Source organism: Alligator sinensis, unplaced genomic scaffold (assembly GCF_000455745.1).
Source record: "Alligator sinensis unplaced genomic scaffold, ASM45574v1 scaffold1222_1, whole genome shotgun sequence".
Taxonomy (NCBI): domain Eukaryota; kingdom Metazoa; phylum Chordata; order Crocodylia; family Alligatoridae; genus Alligator; species Alligator sinensis.
The window spans coordinates 718,181-727,452 of record NW_005842620.1 but is presented as its reverse complement, the minus strand read 5'-3'; the positions used below and the strand labels follow the sequence as shown (position 1 = coordinate 727,452).

General features: G+C 46.9%; 1 protein-coding gene across 1 annotated transcript in view; it reads right to left on the bottom strand.

Annotated features, from left to right (window-relative positions):
- PHLPP1 (PH domain and leucine rich repeat protein phosphatase 1) overlaps positions 1-9,272 on the bottom strand; it is a 110,988-nt gene that overhangs the window by 83,461 nt on the left and 18,255 nt on the right. The gene's annotated exons all lie outside the window — the stretch shown is intronic.

Sequence of the window (9,272 nt, the reverse complement as noted above, 5' to 3'; positions counted from 1 at the left end):
GCACCTCAGAACTGGCAGTCAATTTGGCTCCCACGGGAGAAAAGGCAGGGAGAAGAGTCCAGGTGTTGTACCCTCTGGCTGGAGAGCTTGCTTTGGCATACAGCTGTAATATTTTCAGAGCACTCCAGCCAGGAGCCATGACAGGGGCTGCATGCGTATCCTGCAGTTGAAGTGCTGTGCTTTTGAAATGTTTCTAAGCTAAAATGTTTCAAATGGTATATCTGTTCAGATCCACAGAGAACCCGATTTACATTTCTCCCTCTACTTCTTAACTCTCCATACAAAGATCTCCAAAATACTTGCTCTTGGAACACAAGGCTTCCCAAATCTCTCCCCCTTCCCTGCAACACTTGTGTGAAGACAGCATGGCATCAGCCTTCAGCTTGGAGTATCCCTAGAAGGACAGCAAATCTCAATCTTGCCAAGGCAGAGATACCAGAGCAGCATGCAATTTACTGTGCATGGGGTGGGGGGGGGAGGAGGGGAAGAGTCCTTCCAAATAAGACCCTGATAAAGAAACACGGAGTCAGCCTGTACGCTTAACATGAACAAAATTAATTTCATTACATAGTATGTATGACCAAAGGTGTATGACCACCCCTGTAGCCTTAGATTTCTGCTTACTCCCAGCTCTACTCCTTTGTCCATCTTTAAAAAACCCTTTGAGATCTTTCTGGATTCAAGATACCACAAAATCTAGAATAGGCAGCACAACATTGATTCTAGTGTCCTGTACCCACATGTGATAATGGCAGACACATTTGCTTAGAACACAAAATTCAAATTCACATTTAGAACTGGGATCTGATTTAATGCCAATGTACAATTAGGCTTGAAAAAACCTAATTTTATGTGTGGGCAATACTGCTATGCTCCCCTGCTGGGTTATATTTTTTTAGTAAAACTATTTGATGATTAACTAAATACAACCATCTAGAACCAAGGAACAGAGCCTTGATAAACTTCAGTGCAAAGAGACAAAACTACAGCTTAGCTAGAACAAGCAAATCAACAAGCTTAAAATTACTAAATACCACTTCACAGTCTTAAAATCATCAGAATAATTTTAACACTATAATCAAGTCAGGATGCAAGCGTTCACTCCCATACTATTAATCTATGTGTACAACGTGTAAAAGAGGGTTTAGAACTGAAATGGCAACTATCTTTCTTAACAACTTAAGGTACAGAAGACAGTAAGTAATGAGTGCAAGAGGAAAAAACATTTCCAAGCATTCACCATTAACAATTCAAAACCTGCCCTAGTCTCATTTTAGAACTACTCACTCAAACCTGCTCTGTTCATTATTTTGTTCTTGAAGACAAAGATGTGACATGAAACCAGTAAGATGCATTTTCTTTGCTTAATTATTATCCTACAGACAACTATCTATCTGTGTCATAAGCAAAAGGCAGCCCCAACCTTAAAGACATACGCAAGTTTTCCCTCCATTATTTCAGACAAAAAATACTACACAACAGGGGTGAGCAATGTTTTTTGTGTAGAGTACCAAAAACACCCACAACCTCAACTTCTAAGATGTTGGCATACCAGAGGAGGACACCAAGGGAGCCATGAGAAGCCCAATCCTTGTCATGGCAGTGCAGCCCTGGCCCCTGGCCTGCCACCCACCCCGAAGGCGCACATGCCCCTGCCACCAGCCATGAGCCAGGCCAGGGCTCTGCAGACCCCAGTGCAGCTGCTTGCAGTCTCCTGGCTGCCTGCCTGCCACAGCTTGTTCAGGCTCTGGGCAGGCCCCCCATGCGGCCCGCCACAGAGCCCAGGCTGCTTGCAGCAGGCAGCAGGGAGCCTGCAAGCAGTTGCATCAGGGTCTGCGGAGCCCCAGCCCAGCTCATGGCTGGCAATGGGTACACACACACCTTGAAGCAGACTGCAGGGAAGGGGCCAGGGCTTCACTGACACAACAAGGATGTATCGGGCCTCTTGCAGCTCCACCGCTGTCCCCCACAAAGCACGTGCGCCAAGCAAAATGCCTTCACATGCCACACTCTGACATGCATACTGGGGGTTGCCTACCCCTGTGCTACAGCAAGGACTAAGCTCATTACTCTACTATACGCCAGAAGCTGAGCTCAGGTTAACTCAGGAAGAGTCATGAATGAACTAACACACTCAGAATTCACTAAAACAGGAACTCCTCAGTACTATTTGCAGCCAAAGATCTTGACTATTCAAGATTTCACACACACAAGAGGAAGTTAAGATCCAAAACAGAAACTGGAGGTTTTGCTGGATTGTAATCAGAACTAGAAAGAAAACTATTTTTAGAACTCGACTTCCAGAGAGGCTCTGAGAACAGTATTCCTACAAATAATTTAAAAAACCCACTTTAGTTCAGACACTCTCAAAGCCACTGAAAGAAACCAAAGCATGGGGAACAACATAAGTTTTTTCCACTTCCTCTGAGAAGTGATGGCTTCAACCACCCCAGAAAATTAGGAAACTATCTTCCAATGAAGAAATAAAATTGCTAAATACAAAGTAATAGTTACTGCTAGGTTACGGTTCAGAAAATATATTTTTGCTATTAAATTGATAAGCCTCACTATGTGTGAGAGCCTATGCATATAAACAGGCTTTTTATACAGCCTTGCTTCTGAAAATAGTGTTAATTACATTTCCACTCTTGTATTCAGTTTAGATATCCATTAATAAATTAACTTTTTTTTCAAAGCACTACTGGCAAAAAGGAACCAATTAGGCTAGAGTTAACTTCGTACTCTGGAAAACTGATGCTCATATTTGGCCCTCATGCCAGACAAATCCATGTAAAACAAATGTTTCTGCTTAGTCCAGGAACTGTGTAGAGCCTGAAAAGATTTAAGCAAAGACTGTAGTTAAAAAGCCAAGGAAATTCATCCCAGCCAGAAATGTGTCTGCTGCTATTCTGCAATACCCATCAATTCAAGAGGCAAGGTGCTTTGAGTAGATGTGATATCTTTTATTAGACCAACTGAGTAGTTTAAAAAAAATTACTGGCAAACTTTCGGGCAAGTCACCCTTCTTCAGGCATACTGAGTCTTTGCTGTTCTGAGACTCCAAGAAATGAGAGAAGCTAAAAGTGTGGCAGGATGTCAGTGAGAATGTAAATAGGTAGAAATTAGAAAGACAAAAGGTAAAGCAGAGAGGTAAAGCAGGGTGGGGAGGGGGAAGAAAGCAGGGAGGAAAATGGCTAAAGGGAAACATTACAGTGATAGAATACAAGGTAGAAAAGAGGCTGTCTGTGAAAAGGGAAATCATTGGAGATCAGGAAAAGAGGAATGAGAGAAACTCAAAGTGTGAGAAGTTGTTAGTGAAAAAATAAAAGGGTAAAACTTGGAAAAACAAAAAGGTAAAGCAGGAGAGGGAGGGGGAAGAAAGCAGGGGAAAATAAGGGCCAAAGGGAAACACTACAGTGGTAATAATATAAGGTAAGAAAGAGGCTCGCAATGAAAAAGGAAATAGTAGAAAATCAGGGAGTTGGGTGGTGGGGGTGGTGGAGATGTGTTGGCAGGTTTTGTATTTCTTGTCCGGGCATGGTCTGGCTCCATTCTCCACCACCGCCACAATAACTACACCCCACAGCAGAATCATCACCATTCCTGGATCTTATACCTGCACCTCCAGAAATATTATGCATCTCATCCAGTGCACCTAATGCCTCAATGGAAAATACATATGAGAAACCAAACAATAACTGCACACCAGAATGAACAAACACCAGAAACCTATCAAAGACAAGAATACCCAACTACCAGAAGGGGCACACTTCTCACGGGACAATCACTCCCTCTCCGATCTCTCAGTTCTCATCCTCAAAAGGGAATTTACAGCACACCTTCCAAAGAAGAGCCTACAAACTTCACTTCATAAATCTACTGAACACAAAAAAAATCATGGACTCAATATAGATATTGGATTCATGACTCATTGCAACCTGCCTGACATCTGATTCACCAGGTACCTGCCTGACCTGACCTCTTGCATTCTTCTTTTCCCCCCTCCCCTACTTTTCTGCCCTTTGTCTCCCTGATTTCCCACTGTTTCCTTTTTTCATTGTAAGCCTCTTTCTTACCTTATATTATTACCACTGTAGTGTTTCCCTTTGGACTTTATTTTCCCCTGCTTTCTTCCCCTTCCCTTCCATGGCTTTACCTTTTGCTTTTCCAAATTTTACCCTTTTATGTTTTCACTGACATCTTCTCACACTTTGAGCTTCTCTCATTTCTGTTTTCCTGATCTCCAGCGATTTCCCTTTTCACGGACAGCCTCTTTTCTACCTTGTATTCTATCACTGTAATGTCTCCCGTTAGCCTTTTTCCCCCTGCTTTCTTCCCTCTCCCCACTCCGCTTTACCTTTTGTCTTCCTAATTTCTACCTATTTACATTCTCGCTGACATCCTGCCACACTTTTAGTTTTTCTCATTCCTTGGAGCCTCAGAACAGCAGAGACTCCTGGTACCTGAAGAAGGGTGACTGCGCCTGAAACCTTACCAAGAACTTTTTTCCAACTAGTCAGTTGGTCTAATAAAAGATATCACATCTATTCAAAGAACCTTGCCTGCACATCTTAAATTATACAGACTTTTAAACTCACACAGATTCTAGATATGCTGTAGAGCTGTTTTCTGACTTCCTGCCAATATCAGGCTGTGGGAAAGACTATGAAAACAGGATTTAAGATTGGCTGGTTCTTCTGTACCTGGCACCTCAAAAACCTGAGTGCCTGATTGCAAAGTTTCCCCCACCTCTGAGTTCTGGATGAACAGGATGTCTATAGAAAGAAAAAAAGGTGGTGGGAGAGTGGCAGAGGGGAGGAGAAAGAAGGATCACACCTTCCAGGTTAACAAACTTATTTGACCTGGAAAAACTCTGCCACCTGAAACTTTGGGAACCTTTCAGAGTTTTCAACCCCAAGACTATTTAGTCCAAGTCTCCTTCACATTCTGGGCTGTGGCTGATCATCTATATTAAGAAAGCTTTGCGAAATCCACAATTCTTATGTTAGTTTAAATTGAAACAAAAAATTTTAACTTTCCAAATTAGCCTTGCCCAACCTAAAAAATTTAGAACTAGGTTATATAATTCTGCAACAGATCAAGATTGAACTGTACCCACATACAGATATAATTTAAGTTTGATTACACGCAAATTTTAGTTTAATGAGTAGAATCTTAGGTTGGAAGGAAACAGACCCACATTTGATCATCTTTAGCTATCTCAGGGATAAATGAAGCACAACTGGCAATCAAAGACACTTTACTAATCAGCAACATACTTGCATTTGATTCAGGTTTTTTACCACTATTCCTGTAAATGGCAATATACACTGATTACATTTGTCACTTATTGTAGAAATATATTTACAGTACTGATAGCAAGCTGAAACATATTTTTTTGGCTTTGAATGTTTTATTCTTTTCACAAAACAGGATCTTATCCTTTTCCAAATTTCACAGAGCAGCACAGGGCTAATAACCTAGGCCATTTCCTTTCGGCCAAGATACAGAATTTAAGCCACTGCATGCAGGTTACAATAGTGACACTACAACAGGTTTGCTTTCATGCTACTTAAACTGACATCGCAAACTAGTCTTAAAGAGGAAACTGAAATGCCCAAAATTACAGTAGAGTCTGTACCTTACTAAGAAAAAAGGAAGAGGAGGAAGACTACTCACCCATGAGACTCGAAAGTAAAAGACTCTAAAACAGCCATTTCAAAGACTTCTGTGGCTGCTTTTGATAGATCCCAGGACCTAGGACAGGGGTTGGTAACCCCCAGCACGCGTGCGGAGCATGCGATGCGAGGCCATTTTGCTTGGCACACCACAGCCAGCCCCAGCTCTGGGTAGCTGCTGCCAGTGACAGAGCCTGGGCTGCTCCCAGCAGGGCTTGCAGCATCCTAGCTGCCTGCTGGGAGCAGCCCGGGCTCCTGGCTGGCAGCTACCCACAGCCGGGAGGCTGCAAACAGCTGTGCCGGGCTCCGGAGTCCCAGCATCAGCCCCATACTGGTACATGCATGTGCGCCTCGGGGCGGGCAGTGGGGGAGGGGCCTGAGGCAGCGCAACTCAGGTCTCTCCCCCGCTCCCAGCACAGAGCTGGTGACTGGGCTCTGGAGCCTGGCGCAGCTGTTCGTAGCCAGCCTGGGCTCTGGGGCAGCTGCAGCAAGCAGGCCGGGGCTCTGGGGCAGCTGCAGCAAGCAGGCTGCAAACAGCTGCGCTGGGCTCCACAACTCCAGCATCAGCTCCATGCTGGTGGTGACTACACGCACACCTCGGGGCGGGCTCGGCTGCCCCGCTGTCTGCCCTGAGGTGCATGTGCAGTCACCGCCAGCATGGAGCTGATGCTGGAGCTGTGGAGAGACCGGAGTTGCGCTTCAGGCCCCTCCCCCACCACTCGTTCCAAGGCACACATGCACGCACCGGTGCAGAGCTGATGCCAGGGCTCTGGAGTCCAGCACAACTGTTTGTAGCCGCCTGGCTCTGGGTAGCTGCTGCCAGTAGGGAGCTCGGGCTGCTCCCAGCAGGCAGCTGGGATGCTTCAAGCCCTGCTGGGAACAGCCCAGGCTTCAGCAGCTACCCAGAGATAGGGTAGCTGCTGACAGCCACAGAGCCTGGGCTGGGACCAGGGGCACAAGCAGGGCATCCTGCCATGTACCCCCTGCACTCATTTTGATTTTCTGGCATGCCAGCACTCCAGCAGCTTCCAAAGTAGGCATTGTGGTGTTTTTCGGCACTCCGGCCAAAAAACGTTGCCCTCCCCTGACTTAGGAAATGTAAATTTTACTGCAATTTGCCCATTTTCCCTTCCCTTTTACATGCTTTGCTACTTGATAGCAAACCTGTGCTTTTGATTATTTTCCATTACTGCCATGAATTATGTAGAGGTTCCAAGCTACCTTATTAGTAGTTACTGGTGAAAACTCCAGAAAATAAGATTTGCTGAACTAACATCTTAATTGCTTCTAAAAACTGTTAAGCTCCTACAGACAGCTTTCTCTTTGGACTGAAGAATACTTATTCAGTCAGACCTGTGGGCAAAATATGGCCTGTGGACTGAATTCAGCCCACCAAGCCATTCTATCCAGCCCATGGGGCCCCTCCAAAAGACAATTATCATCAGTCCGCTGCTGCCCCTCTGAAAGCCAGCAGGAGGTGCAGGCTTTCAGAAGTCATGCACCATCCGACCAGGCCAGCTCTGTGCCTCCACCTTCATGGGGCTCCCAGCACTCCAGCTGGGATCCTCACGTGGAAGCACAAGAGCCAGCCTGGCCCAATGGTGCACAACCCCCAGGGGCTCCTGGCACTCCAGCCAGGAGTTGCAGGGAGCCATGCGTGATTGGACCAGGTGGGGTGTGCTGCCACATGCACCTCCCTGTACTCCTTCTGGGAGCAGCACACCATCAGACTGTGCTGGGATGACTTCATGTCAGCAAGTGAGTCTTCTGACACTGCAGGCAGGAGCTGTGTGACTTCAGGCCAGTCCAGGCTGGATCAGTGCCAGCACGTGCATCTCCCAGCACTTGCACCTTTGGGCTGGTCTGGCTCTCTGCCTCCATGTGCGACTCCCCACTGGAGTGCTAGAAGCCCCATCTGGAAAGGCATGGACCTGGCCCGGCCTGACCCGATGGCATGCAGCTCCTGCCTGCAGTGCTGGGAGCCCCACATGCTGGCACTGAGCTAGCCTGGCCTGGCTCAAAGGTGCATGCCAACGGGCTAGGTCAGCTCTGTGCCACCATGTGCAGCTCCCAAGACCCAAAAGTGGGCAGATGAGAATAGGATGGGGTTCAATGTAGACAAATGCAGGGTGCTGCACCTTGGGAGAAGGAATCCACAGCATACATACAGGCTGGGGAGTTCCCTTCTTGAAAGCACAGAGGCAGAAAGGGATCTCAGAGTCATTATTGACTCCAAGATGAACGTGAGCCGCCAATGCCAGACCGCAGCCAGCAAGGCCAGCCATACCTTGTCATGCATCCAAAGGTGCATCTCAAGCCAGTCCAGAGAGGTGATACTCCCCCTCTATGCGACTTTGGTCAGGCCACAGTCAGAGGACTAGGTCCAGTACTGGGTGCCGCACTTCAAAAGGGATATGGCCAGCCTGGAGAGGGTGCAGAGGAGGGCCACCCACTTGGCGAGAGGGCAGCAGGACAGGCCCTATGAGGAGAGACTGAGGGACCTGAACCTGTTCAGCCTCAGCAAGAGGAGGCTGAGGGGGGACCTGGTGGTTAGGGTGGCCAAAATCTGGAACCAACTTCCCAGGGAAGTGGTCCTCGCCCCTACCTTGGGCAAATTCAGGAGGAGGTTGGTTGATCACCTGTCTGGGGTCTTGTGAACCCAGCATTCATTCCTGCCTGTGGCAGGTGGTCAGGCTAGATGATCTGTTCAGGTCCCTCCTGACCCTAGCTACTATGAAACTCAGCTGGAGCCATGTGCCACTGAGGAGCTCTGCCTGCCATGCACCGTGAGCCCCCCAAAGGCTCATCACGTCTGCTTCTGCTGGCAGTGGGGGCTGCATGCCACAGGGGGAGGGGGTGCAGCAGGGACCCATACCCCCACAAACCCCACACCCCTTCTCAACCACCCCCACCCACAAACCGCCACCCCTTCACAAACTCCCTCCCCACCCATACCCCACACACAAGATACAAAAGTAAAACTTTATTTTGAGCTATTATGCAATTGCCTCTATATAATCTATGCAAACACATAAATCAGGGCAAAAATATTTTTTAAAAATAAAATTAAAATGTTATTGTGGAAGCTTGACTTTTTTTTTTCTGGTTCCAAGATGGCAAACCCCACTCCCAAAAGAAGTACTTCCAGGGGGCAAAAGGAGGGACTTCCAGTAGCAAAGGTCAGGGATTAGGAGCTGGACTTCCAGTCCCAACATGGCAACCAGGGGGCACAGCACCTTTCAAGGGGCATGACAACCCTTGCAGCCCTCAACAGCTCACCAGAAGTCGTTAAGCAGCTCTACAGGCAAAATAACTGCCCAGCCCTGCCCTATATGATTCCTAGCCACACCTGGCAGATAAGAATAATGAACTAGCCACTTAACCCACATACATACATGAAGAAACTATTAACCTTTAAGTTACTGAACTATGTTCAACCTGTGCAAAGCATGCTGCACATGTCCTCCAATTAAATGAGTGAAAGCATGCACAAGACAGTGAACCATTCTGAAGTTCTTCCAGCTACAAAATTGCAACACACACATGCCAGCATTAAGCATCAGCTCATTGTCATCAGTTTTAGGAAACTGGAGA